The sequence below is a fragment of the Eubalaena glacialis genome, chromosome X, assembly GCF_028564815.1.
Source record: "Eubalaena glacialis isolate mEubGla1 chromosome X, mEubGla1.1.hap2.+ XY, whole genome shotgun sequence".
In the NCBI taxonomy this organism is placed as follows: domain Eukaryota; kingdom Metazoa; phylum Chordata; class Mammalia; order Artiodactyla; family Balaenidae; genus Eubalaena; species Eubalaena glacialis.
The window spans coordinates 9,553,778-9,573,561 of NC_083736.1; positions in this window are offsets into that span (position 1 = coordinate 9,553,778).

Consider the following 19,784-nt stretch of genomic DNA (forward strand, 5'->3'; position numbering starts at 1 on the left):
ACTCAGTCCACCAATTCAAATACTAATCTCTTCCAGAAACACTCTGACATACACACTCAGAAATAATGTTTAACCAGATATCTAGGTATCCTGTGTCCCAGTCAAGTTGACGTATGAAATTGCCCATCACAAGTCCATGCTTTGTCAACTTGACACTGATATGCATCTCCTTAAACCACATTTAATCTCCAAATACAATAACAAAGTCATAATTCCACCTAACATGATACATCTATCCTGTGTACAACCAAAAACATACTAACTCCTTCCCCAGAAGAGGAGGTAAGCCCTTAAGTGATGTTTACTCTTTTCCTTGATATCCCATAGCTTAAATACTATGATGCAGAGTCCCTATATCATATGTTACATGATAATAGAATAAGAGAGAAAACAGATCTACTGTGTGTGTGTACATGAGGGCATGCACAGTTACAAGGAACTGTTCTAGGACCAGAGCCCTGACTCTGCTCCAGATTCTTCTTCTTTCATCATCTTAATGTCTAATGTTTCTCTTCCCCTTGGTAATCCATATCCAGGCTGATCATGCAGGTCCATGTAAAGGCGTTTGCTTCCTTTTGTCTGGGTTGATTTGAGCGCTCAGTTTTGTTGTTGTTGTTGTTGTTGAGTTGTTTTGGTCTTTAGTTCCTCAAAATTCAGCTTCTCAAGTACAGACATTTTCTTTACAAATTTATTTTTAATTATGTGATGACTACATGAACACGTTTTCACTTGTAAGATGATCAACCATACAGCTCCAATCAAAGTCACCTTTGGTATTCCTGCTACCTATGCCCGCTCTGAGGCTTCTGCACAGAGGTGATGACTGTCCTCAGTCATTTTGGACTCTTCAACATCCCTTTAGCAATGTCTGTTACTATTTGGATCTCACCAAACGCTACAATACATCTGGCTTGACTAATGTTGTCTGTCTGTCAATGCCTTCTCAAAAATGCTTTCCTCGACGACAGTTAGAGAATGATAGAACTCTCTGGCTTAAAGGACCAAGGGACTGGGGGTAAGGGGAGATATCTTCAGAAGCAAGTGTTGCCTGAAGGTTCTCCTTTCCTATAGCCTTTGGAGGAGTCTGTCATTTTCAGCTCCACGGATTCCCCTGGGCAGCAAGAGGGCGGAGTTAGAAGCTGACCCTGGTTGCGGAGTTCTGCCTTGCTGGAGTCTGGTTGCCTCACCATATCGTCACAGCCACACCATTTTAGTGTGGCTTTGGAAGGGAGATATTCAGATGGCATGGGGCTAAGCTATACCAGGTGCCCAGTCTCAAGAGCTGGGGGGTATCTTAATCTGTTCAGGCTGTTATAACAAAATACCACAGACCAGGCATCTTATAAACAACAGAAATCTATTTCTCACAGTTCCGGGGGACTGCAAGCCCAAGATCAGGGTGCCAGCATGGTCAGGTTCTGGAGAGAGCCCTGTTCTGGATTGCAGACTACCAACTTCTCCCTGTGTCCTCACATGGTGGAAGGTATGACGGCGCTCTCTGGAGCCTCTTTTATAATGGCACTAACCCCATTCATGAGGGCTCTGCCTTCATCACCTAGTCACCTCCCAAAGTCCTCACCTCCTAATAACATCACTTTGGGCATTAGGCTTGTAAAACATGAATTTTGAGGGGGCACAAACATTCAGACCATAGCACATGCTAGATTCAAACCTGCCTTGGCCAATGTTTCTCCCCCTTTTTTCCTCCACCCCCAAGTTAAACTCAGTTCCAGTTCCCTAATGCCCAATGTTTCCTTACCTTTGGGCATGCCTCGCTGCCATTTTCCCTTTTGCCTGAGAATCTTTGCTTACATTTTTTTCCCTATTTGAGAAACAGGACATAACAAGAAATTTCACACATTCACAGAAGGGTGTTTTATGCCAAAAGATACTGAGAATCTAAAAGACAAAGAAGGTAAGAGTGCTAGATGGGAACAAAGAGTCAAGGTTCTACTGGCAGGCTTGTTCCTTCCATCTCTTTCAGTAATGCCCCAGTCATTTTCAATTTTAAAGTAATAGGAGAGGGCTGGTCTGCAAGTACATTGTGTTTTTCTTTCTTTTTACTCTATAAAACTTAATATAAATGTATCCTATTAAGATGGGCTTGGATATTATAACATGTTTTTCTTTTTTTTTTCATTTAACTTATAAAACTTTATATAAATGTATCCTATTAAGTTGGGCTTGGATACTGTATCATCTGGGCCCATGATAGCAGCAGTTATGAGACTAGCAAATTTGTTAAATTCCTGGAGCTACTTTATTGCTGCCTTCCCAATGGTATACCATATATTAGTTTCCTATTGCTACTATAACAAATTACCAAAAACTTAGTGGCTTAAAATAAGACAAACAGTTCTGGAGGTCAAAGTCCTACATGAGTCTTAAGGGGCTAAAATCAAAGTTCCTTTCGCAAGGCTGATTCTTTCTGTATGCTCCAGGGGAGAATCCACTTCCTTGCTTTTTCTAGCTTCTAGAGGCCATCTGTATTCCTTGGCTCCTGGCCCCTTCCTCCATCTTCAAAGTGCATCATTCCAACCTCTACTTCTGTCATTCCATCTCGTTCTTCTTTGACCTTCTTGTCTCTCTTATAAGGACCCCAATGATTACACTGGGCCCTATCCACCTTGGTATGCCCATGTCTGTAGGTAAAGAGAAGGCTCTGACTAGACACTTGGGAGTAATGAAGATACAGAAAGTAACTGAAACCATATCGGGTGATGGGACACTGCATAGAGCAATGGTTCTTAATCTTTTTTTTAGAATCTAATGGACCCTACAGATCTTTGTTTCAGAAAAATGAAAAATCATACACAACTCCACATGCAATTTCAGGGCTTTAAGTGCTCTCTACACATGCATGAACGCCAGGTTAAGAACTCTTGATGTATAGTCATCTACACTAAATATCTAGTTGGATCCTTACTTCATACTTCTCACCAAAATACATGCTGATAGATCAAAGATTTGATTCTCACAAAAGAAAACATGGGGGGGGAGGAATAAATTGGGAGATTGGGATTGACATATACACACTACTATATATAAAATAGATAACTAATAAGAACCCACTGTGTAGCACAGGAAACTCTACTCAATATTCTGTAGTGACCTATATGGGAAAAGAATATAAAAAAGAGTGGATATATGTATATGTATAACTGATTCACTTTGCTGTACAGCAGAAACTAACACAACATTGTAAATCAACTATACTCCAATAAAAATTAATTTGAAAAAAGAAAACATGAGTTTTTAAAATAACCTCAAGGTGATAAAAGCTTTTCTAAAAATAAGACAATAATCTCCAACCCATGAAACAAAAGATTAACAAAATCAGCCAGATAAAACTATGTGTGTGTGTGTGTATGTGTGTGTGTGTATTCTGTGTGGAAATTAATCCATAAACAAAAAGGCAAATGACAAAATGGGGGAAACATCTGCAAAGATAAAGGGTTAATTTTCTTCATGTTAAAGACATTCTTAAGTTGTTAAGACCAGTAATTCAATAGATGTATAACGTCAGTTCAAAGAAATTGATATAAAATCATTTTATTTAACTTGAGAAGATGTTGTTTCATTCGTAGTAAAAGAAATGCTATTTTCAAATGTTAATTTGAAAAGTATTAAGAAGACTGAGCACAGTCTTAGTGAAGGTACTGGGAGAATACCATACATACATTGCCACTGGGAATTCAATACGTACAACCCCTATTCCGGTGCTTATCAAACTGAAATGTGTACACAAATCACTTGGGAATCTTGTGAAAATGCAGACTCTGGTTCAATGCGTTGGAGGTGAGGCCTGAGATGTTGCATTTCTAACCAGCTCCCAGGTGACACCAACACTTCTGATCCACAGGCCACACTCTGTGTGACTGGCAATGCTTAATAAAAAATTTCAATGCACGTATCTCTTAAACCAATAATGCAATTCCTAGGAATTTATCCTACTTATATTCTTGCATATGTGGGACATGGTGTGTGCACAAAATACTCCTTGTAAGACTGGGTGTAATAATGAAAGACAGTAAGCAACATAAATGTCTGTCATAATAAGTGTGCTAGCACAGAACTTTCTCATGCCCTTCTTTGTTCCTATATTGTACTCATGGGGGTTTAGAGGACTGAAAACTATATTTACCAGACTCTCATACAGCTAGGATTTGTGACATGATTTAGATGTCATCAGTAAGCTGTATGTGTATGAAATTTAAAATAAAAAGAGATATCTTCCTGATGCTCTGAAGTCTGCAAATTGAGGTGGACATGAGCATTTGCAGTAGCTATACACCCCACACCCAGGGTCTGCTCAGGAGCTCCATGAGTAAGAGGCTCAGTTATGGTGGCAGCAGCGACAGTAGCAGCTTCCTGACTTATCACAGCGATTATGGTGTGACCTTTAAACCATCAGCCCAGTAGTTACCCCCTGAATTCAGCTTCTGACTTGCTTCCAATGAGTTTTCAAGCACCTAATTTTCTGTAGCAAATCCCTTTCTACTTGAAACATCTAGAGTGTTTTGTAGTTGTTGTTGTTTTCTGCATGTAACTCTGACTAAAATCGTATTTCGCACCAAGATGGAGAACTGGGATAAGATATCTAACCTGCTTGGTTTTCATGGCAGTGATAACTTCATCACCAAACTGGCTTATATCATCCCACCATATACATAAACCCAACCAGTCGAAATACTATTCAAAGGCAAAAGGAACATGGAATGCTAAATGAAGAAAGACATTTGTAAACACCAAATATAACCTCATGATTAGTTGTCAAATTGAGGAATATTATAGCTACAGATATTTTTTTCCTTGTTATTTTATGTATACACCTTTATAAATTAACCAAATTCCTTTTTCTCTCTCCTCCTTTCTACTATTATTTTTTAAATAAATTTATTTTTTTTATTTATTTATTTTTGGCTGCCTTGGGTCTTCGTTGCTGCGCATGGGCTTTCTCTAGTTGTGGTGAGCAGGGGCTACTCTTCATTGCAGTGCGCGGGCTTCTCATTGCGGTGGCTTCTCTTGTTGTGGAGCATGGGCTATAGGCACACGGGCTTCAGTAGTTGTGGCACGTGGGCTCAGTAGTTGTGGCGCACGGGCTTAGTTGCTCCGCGGCAGGTGGGATCTTCCCGGACCAGGGCTCGAACCTGTGTCCCCTGCAATGGCAGGCGGATTCTTAACCACTGTGCCACCAGGGAAGCCCTCTACCACTATTTTATACCAAGATGTATAAATCGTGGTTGTTTTTATCATTTAGTCCTTGGGTTATATGATATAAAAGTTCAATTATGGGCTTCCCTGGTGGCGCAGTAGTTAAGAATCCACCTGCCAAGGCAGGGGACACGGGTTCAAGACCTGGTCCAGGAAGATCCCACCTGCCGCGGAGCAACTAGGCCCGTGTGCCACAACTACTGAGCCTGCGCTCTAGAGCCCACGAGCCACAATTACTGAAGCCCGCGTGCCTAGAGCCTGTGCTCCGCAACAAGAGAAGCCACTGCAATGAGAAGCCCGCGCACCGCAAGAAAGAGTAGCCCCTGCTCGCCACAACTAGAGAAAGCCCACATGCAGCAACGAAGACCCAAGGCAGCCAAAAATAAATAAATAAAAATAAATAAATTTATTTTTTAAAAAGTTCAATTGTGACTAATTTTAAAAGACCTTGTATGAGCTGCAAACAGTTAGACAGACAGGCATGAGTCCGTGAGGCTGCTGGCCTCCGTCTCCTAGGATCTACTCTCCAGCTTCACATGTATGAATCAGCAGTGACACTTGTGGCTATGTCAACCAAAACTTCTGCAACTCCAGATCATGTCTATGGTTGTGTAACTCTCAAATTAGTAGTACAGTGAAACTGCATGACTTTCACTCCTCCATCCCTTTCAATTATTTCAATTGTCACCTAAATCCCTTTATTAAACCTCTTTATGCCAGAAACAGGGTCTCTCAAGATTCGAACCATTTTGGAGCCCCATACATACTGCTAATACATATATACTAATAAACTGCTGTGATTAAAATACCTATATACTGCTTGCTAAATGAAATTAAGTCACTTAGGCAGGGCAGTTACATTCAGTGAAATTTAGAACATACCTAACATAGCTTCCTAGGAACTAGCTTGCTTATCCAGTAGGATCCTAAATGTCCACTGACAGATGAATGGATAAAGAAAATGTGACACATATATACAATGGAATATTACTCAGCCATAAAAAGGAACGAAATTGAGTTATTTGTAGTGAGGTGGATGGACCTAGAGTCTGTCATACAGAGTGAAGTCAGAAAGAGAAAAACAAATACCGTATGCTAATGCATACATATGGAACCTAGAAAAATGGTACTGATGGACCTAGTGGCAGAGCAGGAATAAAGACGCAGACGTAGAAAACAGACTTAAGGACACAGGGCGGGAAGGGGAGGCTGGGACGTTTTGAGAGAGTAGCACTGACATATATACACTACCAAATGTTTTTTAGATAGCTAGTGGGAAGCTGCTGCGAAGCACAGGGAGATAGGCTCGGTGCTTTGTGACGACGACCTAGAGGGGTGGGATAGGGAGGGTGGGAGGGAGGTCCAAGAGAGAGGGGATATATGTATACATATAGCTGATTCACTTTGTTGTACAGCAGAAACTAACACAACATTTTAAAGCAATTATACTCCAATAAAGATGTATAAAAAAAAAGTTGCCTGGAAAATGTTATTAAACTAATAAAAGTGAATTAATATTTAGGTCTAGTTGAAATGACACAGTTTAAACAACGAGTAAAGAATGCATGACTTGTCCCAAGTGCTATTTTACAACATCAGTTTATTATAATCCTAAAAACTGTTTTTTAAACATTGTTGGATGAAAATTTTTAAAGATTTCCAAAAAAGGGAAATTTGATAGCACAAATCTATTTGGTCAGAGACACTGTCTTTACAGGGAATCTAGGAGCTTTCTGTTTATAAAATGAATCCAGTATTATTTGTATTTTTTTCCTTTGGGATATAAACAATGAAAAAATGGTAGAAAAGATTCAATACAGTAAACTATAAAATTATCATGTTTAATCTATCAATGTCAGTGAGAAGACCCAAAGATGTTCATAAGATAAGTGACTTAGATCAGCCACAATTCAATATAAGCATTTAGGAAACACGGCAAGCTGATGTGATGTACTTGACCACATTTTTCCATTGTCAACTGTGGTCAAAAAGGCCACACTGGGCATCAAGCAACCCCTGAAGTGCTCTCTGATGTCTAGACTTCAAGCAAAGTAGGCCATGGTCACATCTTCCAAATCTTTGCACGTGCTTTTCCATTTAGCTCCACAACCAATGTTTCCTCTCCAATTCCTTCTCTTTCAGCACACAGTCTCCTTTAGAAGGCCCTTCTGTGACCTTCAGACATGAAATTGCTCCTCTGGCCCTCTGTATTTCCTTTACTGTTACATTTTTTTCCATTGAGTTTGTAAACTCATCTCTCTGTCCGACTAGTCTGTAGTTTCATGAGGCCAGGAACGTGCTTCTGTGCTCTCATCTCCTTAGTCTCTCCTCTAGTATCTGGTGCCTACTCAATTCTTCTTAGATGAATTAGTGATCAGCAACAACCGCACTGCATAATCTCCCCTTTCCTACTCTCGTTGTCTCTCCGTGGCTGCGTTTCTCCTAGGATGCACACCTCTTTCAAAATGCAGAATTTACACTACAAATTCACTGTGTAAAAGTACTGGGGGTAGAAAAGGTGAAGGTCTCTTTAGGACTCTCAAGCTCTGAACTGTGTGCCCTCTCCTAAACTTTTATGTGTTCATTTCAGTATTAAATCAGGAAAGTGTACAGGTGCCTTGTTTCACACATCTTTTGTGAGTTTGCCGGCCCATACAGTCTTGCAGAAGAGGAAAGTCTTGAAAGTAGGTTCATGTCTATTTGGTGGGGGGGGATTACATTTGACAAAGCTCATAAGGCAACTAAGGAACAGAGTAAAGCAGTCATTGAGGATGATGATGATGATGACAATGACAACAATCACAGCAAACAATTATATGTAACAGGCACTGTGCGAAGTACTTTACAATATATTATTTAATCTTGTCTAGCAGTCCTATGAGTCAGATATGAATATCTTACTCAATCTACAGATGAGGAAACTGAGATATGTGTGCGTGCACACACATTACGTGGACTATGGAACCAAATGACCTGGGGTAGAATACAGGCTCCACCTCTATGTGCCTCTCAGAACAGAACCCGGCATACTGGGCCTTTCCGGGGCGCTGACCATGCTGTGTTTCTGGATCTCAGTTTTGGTTACCTAAGCGTTCGTTTCACAACAATTTGTTAAGCTGTATGTTTAGGTTTAATGAAGTTTTTGTATAAATGTAATATTTTACAATTTTAAAAGGCTGAAAAAGGAAGGGTAGAAAGATGGGAGAGACGGGGAGAAAAAAGAACGACGGGGAGGGAGAAGGAAAGGAAGAGCCTGACAAAGTAAGCATTGTGTAACTGTCAGCTACTATTGTCTGAAAACAATTCCCCATGCTTTTGGCTGTATTTTTGAATGTAGGAACAAGATATTGACCAATGATATATCAAGTCAAGTGTCATCAGCACAAATGTATAACCAGCTCTTTTTTTTGAGAGGGGCTTACTTTTGTGGAAAACGGCCCAGTGTTTCACCTCTTATTACAGTTAAAACTTCATTATGAAATATCTCAGATACACAGAAAGTTAGAGAAAATAATATAACAAATACCTGCACACTTACCACACAGTTTTATCAATTCTTTATATTGTATCCTATTTGTTTCAGTTATTTTTAAGTAAAAAAATAATTAGTTATACATTTATGCAACTGGAAACCCCCCTCCCTTATATGTGCTCCTTCCCTCATCCTGTTTCTCTCCTTTCTTGGAGAAAGAACCATCATTATGAGTTTATTGTTTCTGTTTCCATGCATTTGTATACAAATATCATATACAATATTGTTTTACATTTTTTTTAAACTATATTTCACTAGTTATTATGGTTTTGATGCAATGGCTCTATGTTATTTATTTTATTTGTTGTATAGTATTCTATCGTATGAACATATGCTATATATTTTACCCATTCTCCATTTATCATGTATTTAAATAATTTTCATATGTTTTGCAATCACAAGCAATTCTATTAAGAACATTCTTATACTTGTCTCTGCTACATAAAGTTAAGAATTTTTCTAGATATCTTCCTAAAAATGGAATTGGTGAATCAAAGATAGTGTATCTTCAACTTTACCATCTATGGTCAAATTGTTCTCCAAAGTGGTTTTTCCCATTTGTACTCCTACCAGCAGCATTTAAGAATTCTCATCTCTTAGTATCTTTACCAGAACTTTGTATTATCTAGACTTTACATTTTTGCCAACTTGAGAATGTGAAATTTATAATTGTTGTTTGAAGATACACTTTCCTAAACACTAACGAGGTTATACGTATTTTCAAATGCCAAGACATGGAAACAACCCAAGTGCCCATCAACAGGTGATTGGTTTAAGAAGATGTGGTGTGTATATATACAATGGAATGTTACTCAGCCATAAAAAAGAATGAAATATTGCTATGTGCAGCAACATGGATGAACCTAGAGATTATCATACTAAGTGAAGTAAGTCAGAGAAAGAAAGACAAATATTATACGATATCACTTATATGTGGAATCTAAAGAATAATACAAATGAATCTATATACAAAACAGAAACAGACTCACAGGCATAGAAAATAAACTTATGGTTACTGAAGGGGAAAGGAAGGGAGGGAAAAATTAGGAGCATGGGATTAACAGATACAAACTACTATACGTGAAATAGATAAGCAACAAGAATTTACTGTATTCAATATCTTGTAATAACCTACAATGGAAAATAATCTGAAAAAAATCTATACATGTACATACATATAACTGAATCACTTTGCTGTAGACCTGAAACTAACACAATATTGTAAATCAACTCTACTTCAATTTTTAAAAGTAGAAAAAAAATCATACCCTTGAGAGATTCATCTATGTTGTTTGTTCTCTGTGATATACTGTATTCTATTGTATTAATATATTACAATTTATGTATCCAGTCTACAGTTGAATAGTTGTATAGCTGATAGTCTAGGTGCTACTACAAAGAGTGCTACTATGAACAGTCTCATACATGTCTTTTGGTAAACTTATGCATGCATTTCTGCAGAGCATATAACCAGGAATACAATAGCTGGGCCATAGGCTATTACATGCTAAACTTTACCAAAGCCTTCCAAACAATTTGCAAAAGTAGTTGTTTCAATTTATTCTCCCACCAGTTGCTCCACAGCCTTGTCAAAACTTGGTATTATCTGTCTTTTCCATTTAAGGCACTCCAGGACATATAATGAAATCTTGGTAATTTGCATCTCCCTGAATTTACATCTTTGCTGAAGTCAATCACTTTACACATATCCTCTCCCACACGGTGACTTGGTTTTTCACTATTTTTATGCTGCCCTTTGATGAACAGGAGTTCTTAATTTCAACGTAGTACACTTTTATTTTTCTTTTTAATTAGTGCTTTTTGTGTTAAAAAGTATTTTGCTAACTCCAAGGTCATGAAGAGATTTTTCTAAGATTTCTTCCAAATAGTTTATTGTTTTTACCTTTCACATATATGTCTACAATCCACCTCAGATTGGTTTTGCATATGGTTGAGTTAGGGGGTCAAGATACCTATTTCATATGGACATGCAGTTGACTCAACATCATTTATTAGAAGGACTATCCTCGCCCCACCACACTGTAGCAGCCCATTTCACATAATTCAAGTGACATGTGTGGGTCTCTTACTGGACTCTCTATTCAGTTCTATTTGTCTACTTGTCTATTCTTACATTAATACCACAGCATCTTAAATACTGTAGCTTTATAATAAGGCATGATATCCGATATCTTCTAATTAAAAGATGCAAAATAAGATTTATTCTAAGTATTTGACTTTTTAAATAAACTTATTTATTTATTTATTTATTTATTTCGGTTGCGTTGGGTCTTCCTTGCTGCGCGCGAGCTTTCTCTAGTTGCGGTGAGCGGGGGCTACTCTTCGTTGCGGTGCGCGGGCTTCTCATTGCGGTGGCTTCTCCTGTTGCGGAGCACGGGCTCTAGGCGCGTGGGCTTCAGTAATTGTGGCTCACCGGCTTAGTTGCTCTGCGGCATGTGGGATCTTCCCAGACCAGGGCTCGAACCCGTGTCCCCTGCATTGGCAGGCGGATTCTTAACCACTGCGCCACCAGGGAAGTCCCAGTTTGACATTTTTGGTGCTATTGTAAATGGTATTTTAAATTTCATTTTCACTTGCTTATTGCTGGCATATAGAAATAGAACTGACTTTGTATGCAGCAACCTTACTAAATGTACTTATTAATTCTTATAGCTTGACTACAGATAGAGCTTTAGATTTCTTTTTTATATACACAATGGTGTCATTCGAAAATAATGATAGTTTTATTTCTTCCTTTTCAAACTTTTGCTTTATTTTCACTTCTTTACTTGCCTTATTGCTCTAGCTAGGACCTCAGTATTGAACAGGATTGAGGAATAGTGAACATCCTTGTCTCATTCCCCATCTCAGGGGAAAAGCTTTCCATAATTCACTGCTAAGTGCAATGTTCTACAATTGTTGTTTTTTTTTCCTGCAATGATTGTTTTTATCCTTATATCTTTAATATTCATTACCTGGGTAGTTTGCTTCATTTAAGACTCGATCTCTCTTTTTTTATAAAAGGTAAGCTTTGATTTTTTTTTTTCTAAAGAACAGTCACTACTTGATAAATTTCTGGCATGTGACTTCTATTTTGAGTATCAATGTAACTTTTACTAAAATCTGTCTATCTCTATTTTCTTGCTTGGGCCTTGCCTTTTTATTGCATTTTGAGAAATAAAAGGAAAATAAAAACACATAGATTTGGGTTTATATCAAAGCTATTCAGGTCACTTATCCACATTTTAAAAAAATTTGTTAAAGTATAGTTGATTTACAACATTGTATTAGTCTCAGGTATACAGCACAGTAATTTAATATTTTTACAGATTATACTCTATTTGAAGTTATTATAAAACATCAGTTATATTCCCTGTGCTGTACTATATATCCTTGTATCTTACTTATCTTATACATAGTAGCTTATACCTCTTAATCCCCTACCCTTATCTTGTCCCTTTCCCCACTGGTAACCACTAGTTTGTTCTCTATATCTATGAGTCTATTTCTGTTTTGTTATATTCATTTGTTTGTTGTATTTTTTAGATTCCACATATAAGTGATAACTTGTACTTGTCTTTCTCTAACTTACTTCACTAAGCATAATAATACCCTTTAAGTCCATCCATGTTGTTGCAAATGGCAAATTTTCATCCTTTTTATGGCTGAGTAGTATTCCATTACACATTTTCAATTTAAACTAAACTGAGATCAAGATGACTTTTGAAGGCTAAAGATTCTTTTTTTCTTTCATTTAACAAGCAATTCTGGAGCAATTGTGCTGTACCAAGAACGATGCTAGGCTCTGAGAACTTTGAAGGCTGAATAGTCACTAATTAATTAATTGACTGATTAGTTCACTTAACAAGCGTTTTTGGAGAAATTATGGTGTACCTGGAACTGTGCAAGGCCCTGGAGATACAGAGGAGTTCTCAAGGAGGTCCCACTGCACAGGAAGAGATGACAGTGGCTCAGACAAGGTGGCAGCAGCTCAGATGGAATAAAAGATAAATGCATTGGGCAGCTATTTAGGTGCTAGGACTTGGTGCAGGATTACTGAGAGGGCTGAGAGAAAGGGGGGTGTCAAGAATGACTCCAAATTTGAAGTTACTTAGGAAGTAGAATTGGTTGAATGATTGGGTGAGAAAGAAAAGTTAATAGGTGGTATTAAGATATACGATTTGAGTAAGAGGGTGGATGATGACTTAGCCACTGGGATTCACTGAGACACAGCAGAAGTTTAGGAAGAAAGGTGACGAGTTCCACTTGAACTTGTTGCATTTGAGATACTTTGGGTACTCCACAGATACGGGGCAAGCAGGCAGTTTAGAGACAGGAGTCTGACACTTGGGAGTAGAGTGTCTGGAGTTATGATTTTGCAGGTCACAGTCGGCCCCATCAGTGGGGCTGAGGTGGCCCTCTGGGGATATACCACCATTAAGAACTAGGGTTGCAGGTCTGACCATCTATTGCATTAATTAGAGTCCAACCTCTTTTCAGTCACATGTTTATATAGCCACAAAATAATTCATATCTTGTCTGTGCAACTTCCCCAGGTGTGGTTACAGCCCTTCCTGGGTGGGTGCATAGTGACTGAGAATCAGATTCACTAGTTACTGTTTTTCTGCAATGGAAACCAAGTACTGAGTAAAGAAAAGCAGAAGAATTATTTTCACATTTTAGCCCCTTTTGCATCTTTCTGTTCCTACATGAGAACCTGTCTTTCACCATCCTTTCTAGCCTCCTACTGCAACATACCAACAATTACGTAACAGTATGCAAGTCACGATTGTGTTACCACACTCAGAAAACCATTTGCAAACCAAGGATGGAATTAGAATACTCATTACAGCTAATATTTATTTTTCATTATTAAAACCTTAATTGGATGCCAATAAAATGAAAAATTAAATTTGGTGCAAGGCTTGTGGAATAAACCCTTTATATTATTTCAAACCCTGTTAAAAATGTGTCTTAAATAACTTGGCTCACTTTCCCGCCTTTGCCACATACAAAATAGTGGTCACATCAGCAAGTACTCAGTATGTTGACAGTTATATTCATTAGCACCCTTGGTTGCAAGTAACAGAAACCCATCTGAAAACAACTCAAAGAAAAGAGAATTTCTTGCCTTAGATTCAGTGAGCTACCCACCTATCATAGAAAAAAACTGCAGAATCTGAGAATTCAGGAAACATCACCATAAGGACATTATTATTATTGCATGTATTTAAAATAATATAGATTTGCTTAAAAAACTAAAAATAGAACTACCATACGACCCAGCAATCCCACTACTGGGCATATACCCTGAGAAAACCATAATTCAAAAAGAGTCATGTACCAAAATGTTCACTGCAGCTCTATTTACAATAGCCAGGACATGGAAGCAACCTAAGTGTCCATCAACAGATGAATGGATAAAGAAGATGTGGCACATATATACAATGGAATATTACTCAGCCATAAAAAGAAACGAAATTGAGTTATTTGTAGTGAGGTGGATGGACCTAGAATCTGTCATACAGAGTGAAGTAAGTCAGAAAGAGGAAAACAAATACCGTATGCTAACACATATATATGGAATCTAAGAAAAATAAAAATTAAAAAAAAAGGTCATGAAGAACCTAGGGGTAAGACGGGAACAAAGACACAGACCTACTAGAGCATGGACTTGAGGATATGGGGAGGGGGAAGGGTAAGCTGTGACAAAGTGAAAGAGTGGCATGGACATATATACACTACCACACGTAAAATAGATAGCTAGTGGGAAGCAACCGCATAGCACAGGGAGATCAGCTCGGTGCCTTGTGACCACCTAGAGGGGTGGGATAGGGAGGGTGGGAGGGAGGGAGACGCAAGAGGGAAGAGATATGGGAACATATGTATATGTATAACTGATTCACTTTGTTATAAAGCAGAAACTAACACACCATTGTAAAGCAATTATACTCCAATAAAGATGGTAAAAAAATATATATATAAAAAAAAAAAGTCCTGGACAAATATAGTGAAAAAAAAAAAAAAAAAAGACACAGACCTACTAGAGAATGGACTTGAGGATATGGGGAGGGGGAAGGGTGAGCTGTGAAAAGGTGGGAGAGTGGCATGGACATATATACACTACCAAACGTGAAATAGGTAGCTAGTGGGAAGCAGCGGCATGGCACCGGGAAATCAGCTCAGTGGTTTGTGACCACCTGGGGGGCTGGGATGGGGAGGGTGGGAGGGAGGGAGACGCGGGAGGGAGATGTGGGGGACGTGTGTATGTGTGTAGCTGATTCACTTTGTTGTAGAGCGCAAACTAATGCACCATTGTAAAGCAATTATACTCCAATAAAGATGTTAAAATAATAATAATAATAATAATAATATAGATCTTGGATTACCCTGGTGGCGCAGTGGTTAAGAATCCGCCTGCCAGGGCTTCCCTGGTGGCGCAGTGGTTGAGAATCTGCCTGCCAATGCAGGGGACACGGGTTCGAGCCCTGGTCTGGGAAGATCCCACATGCCACGGAGCAACTAGGCCCGTGAGCCACAACTACTGAGCCTGTGCTCTAGAGCCCGCAAGCCACAACTACTGAGCTCACGCACCACAACTATTGAAGCCCGCGCGCCTAGAGCCCGTGCTCCACAAGAGAAGCCACCATAATGAGAAGCCCGCACACCGCAGTGAAGAGTGGCCCCGGCGAGGGGGGAAGGGTAAACTGGGAGGAAGTGAGAGAGTGGCATGGACATATATACACTACCAAATGTAAAACCGATAGCTAGTGGGAAGCAGCCGCATAGCTCAGGGAGATCAGCTCGGTGCTTTGTGACCGGCTAGAGAGGTGGGATAGGGAGGGTGGGAGGGAGGGAGACACAAGAGGGAGGAGATATGGGGATATATGTATATGTATAGCTGATTCACTTTGTTATAAAGCAGAAACTAACACACCATTGTAAAGCAATTATACTCCAATAAAGATGTTAAAAAAAAAAAAGCATTGCAACTTTTGTAGAAGAGTAACTACACCTTTGTATCAGAATATTCCTTAACCACAAAACACATTCTTAGAATGTAGGTCTGCATATCACCCAAGAGAAAAATAACAAAAAAGTATCTAGTTGCAAGGTCAAAATTGTAAGGCCATAGGCTGTTACAATTCATAAATGGGCTGTTCCAGAAATTCATTTAAAGTTTTTTTCTAACAGAAAAGAGCGATTCCAATTGAAATTGTATCATATATGGTCATTAGGTTTACCCTTCATTCACAAAGCCTGTTTAACCCTGAATACATGTGAACCACTTCTGCAAATTCACCAGCACTTAACGTCTTTATGTCCAGGTTAAAAAAGAAAATGCATTCTCAGTGAAAAAATAAAATGCATTCTCAGTGGGAGGGCCATTTCACCAATAACACCAAAATGAGCAGTAAAGATCATGCTAGGTGCCAGTAACTTAACTCTCTACAACTGCAGAAGAGGTGTGATCAGGGCAGTTTGGGCTGCACCAGGATTTATTATACCGCATAACAGAAAGCCTGGAGTTAGGCAGCACAGTTGGTTACTTTCAGTGAGCCACGGACGCAACAACGTATCAAAGACCCAGGCAAGCGATCCCGCCCTAGCATTTTACACTCATCCTCAGAGCACCGAGGATGGCTGGCTGCAGCACTTAACCGACATTCCCACGCAGACAATAAACACCGGTAAGAAAGAGGAGCGCTTATATCACATCCACCCCTTTCTGGGGGGAGAGAGGGGAATCTTTCCTTCCAGATGTGCTCGCCCCCGCTCTTTCCCCTCACCATGAAAACTTCTCTCAGTGGCCGGGACTATATCACATGCCCATGCCCGAAACCAATCACAGCAAGAGGAATGGTTCTCAGGCCTATCTGCACATTGGAATCCCCTGGGAGCTTTGGAAACAATGTTAACGCTAGGCAACAGTAGGTTTTAAAAGTTCCCCAGCTATTCCAAATGTATACTCAGAAGCCAGGCCTACGATCTCTGGTGGGAGGTCTACTCCGAGGACTTGGGAAGGCAAACACCTGTACAAAACTGGGGTTCTGCTAGCAGCCACGGACCTGGAACAGCCAAAGGCCACGTGTGAACAATTAATAAATTTGCCACATGGACATACCTTGCTATAGCCAAGAGAAGGGATCTCTGCAGGTCAGTCACCCACTAGAGGACCTATTACGAGAAATAAAAAAAGATTTCTGTTATAAGAGATTTGATAGCTATCTTAATCCGCTAATCCCCTGCAAAAAAAAAAAAAAAAGTGGAGGAGGAAAATACCTTATAAACTTCAGCTCGAGTGTTGAATTAATTAAACAAGGAGGTCATTAGATGGAGGTGGCTCTAATGCCTTGGAGGCCTATATAAGCAAACCAAAATCAAAATCTAATCCTGTAAATGCCTCAAGGTTACCAAATTGAAACCTAAGGACAACCAATCCCAAGCAGCCAACTAAGCTTGAAGCTACATCCCATCAATAATTTCCTTACCTTGGTTATGCCTTTTCTCTATAAAAGTTCCCCCCCTACCCAGTTCCGGTCAGCAGCCCACTCCTAACCACTTCCGGTTTGGTGCTGCCCGCTTCAAACTGAGTTTTGTTCAAACTCTTAAGAATTTTTAATATGCCTCAGTTTATGTTTTAACAGTTCTGGTGCCAGAACAGGGAACCAAAGGAGCCCTCTGAGAGCCCCCAGGAGCACTGAGCAAACAAGCAGAGGTACCTGTGAAGCCCCTTGACCGGCTGCCTGCTCGCTGCCTCTGGAGGTGGGCGAGTCCCTCTCGGAGTCTGGCTCCCAGCTCCGGCTTTTGCGTTATGAGCTTTCAGACTTCGAGCCTTTCTTTTTCCGGACTGGGTCCAGAAACTGGCCAGACTCAGACTTGTTCCGACTTAGAAACCGAACCGAGTCCAGGGACAAACTGTATCCAATTTAAAAACTACCAGGACAGACCGGGTCCAAATGAGGTCCGATGACGAACTGAGTCCGACTTTGAAACTGGACCCGGTGCAGAACAAAGTGGTTCCGACTTAGAAACCGAAATGGGTCTGGGGACGGACTGGGTCCAACTTAGAAACCAGACCCGGTCCAGAACAGAGTGGGTGTGACCTAGAAACTGGACTGGGTCCAGTATGAGGCCTCAGGTGAATAAAATTTTGTTTTAAGGTTAACCTCACCAAAGAGAGTCTTGAATTACAGTGGAGAACTTTTAACCACCTGAGATAACCTTATCCCCTTACGAGGTGCCCTAGAGAAAAGGGGTCTCAGCCAGGCACTCACTATGAAGGGCAGAGGGAAAGTTATTTTTCCTCCTCTACAGTTTCTAGTGACCAGGATGAGACCCACTGGGACACCCCCACTCACTCCGAATCCTGCAGATGGCATCCTGGGAAAACTGGCAGAAGCCTGGCAAAAGGGTAAGAATTCTTACCAAGGTCAGCTCTCCAAAATCTGTGGAGCCTGGTGGAGAGAGGAAGGGAAAATTTCACGTTGTCCCTTCCTTTCCAAATTCACATTGGCTGGAAAACACATTGGTTATCGATCCTTTCCCTCCCAGGGAGAGCTGTGAGATACAAATGTTTTACCTGGTCTTCTTTAGGATGCCCAGAGGCATCTCATGAAATACGAACTCCAGGGAAGTCATTCTTATCAGGAAAAAAGAAGTGGCAGCAGCAGCTATTTGGAAATTGAGTGAATGAAAAATCTTAAAACGTTTTTCCACTAGTATTAGTAAAATCTTTAACCATCTGAGCAGGTAAACTTAACTTATTCTATCTGCCAGAAACACAATTTGGACCCAACCATTCTTTTATAAACTAGTGAATTTTGCATTATTGTATGTATCTCATGGCTAAAATTTTAAACAAAAGCTATAAGACCTCTGCATCTGTCTGTATGTTTATGTATGTAGGTGATAAATATGTGATATTCTTCTACCTTCGGATGGTATAGCCAAAATTAATTTGTAAAGAGCTCTATTTAATAGGCTGAAAAAACAAACATTTATATAAATCAAGTGTATGCTAAGAAATGTGGAAACCAACCCAAGTGTTTTTCAAGTTCACGTGATCTAGCATAATCTTTGGTGAATGAAAGCTAGTTTACGTCTGTTGGTTTAATTGAAACAGGCATGTCTTTAGAGTGATCAGTATTAAGTAGAATATTTTTATTCTACCAAGGTTAACTAAAGTGAAATATGCTTTTGCAATCTCTGTTACATAATTTGTCAGCAAGAACGGTAACTTAAGATGATGGCTGGCTGTTCAATGTCTCATGAAATTTTCATGAGTAATCTAAACAATTGTTAAGAACAAGTAAATTAAGGAGATGTAAGATAAAAATTTATAAATGTACTTTTCAACAATAATCATGCCTTATGGTATATTTGCTTAAGAATAGTTTCCAGACTCTTTTTGGTAACTTAAAACCTTAAAGTTGGATGAGATAAGTTAAATGAAGGCTAGTCATTGAACATCTAGATCATTTCCAAGTAAGATAAAATACTGCAACATTAATTACTGAACATAGATTTATCCACTTTTGGCTTTCTTTGGCAGAGGAACTAAAGATATTTGGTTCTATCAGTAAGCATATTTTGTGCCACATTGAAAAATTACTAAGAGGAAGAATATACTTCTAGAAACTGTGAAAGGTATTTATAAATTTGCCAATCCACAGAATGCTAGTGTAACAAACAGTCCATACTGATTACTTCTTAGTTTTCACTAGGAATAAAGGATTCTAAAGGGTCAAGAATTCTAATAAATATATGTAATTAAAGCTACTTAGAAATAATAAAGGTGAGAGGAAACAACTGTGTATCTGTAAACTGAACTGGATCCTGAATTCTAGTTTCCTCAGATATCTGGCTACAACTCTCCAAAGTAATGTTTCCAATTTTCTCCCACACTTCTGATTTGGAATCACTAAGAACAACGACTATCCTTGAACCTCCTTGGAAGGGACGACACCAGGTCCTTCTCACTACCCAGATCACAGCCAAATTTCAGGGAATTGAACCTGGGTACACATCCCCCAAT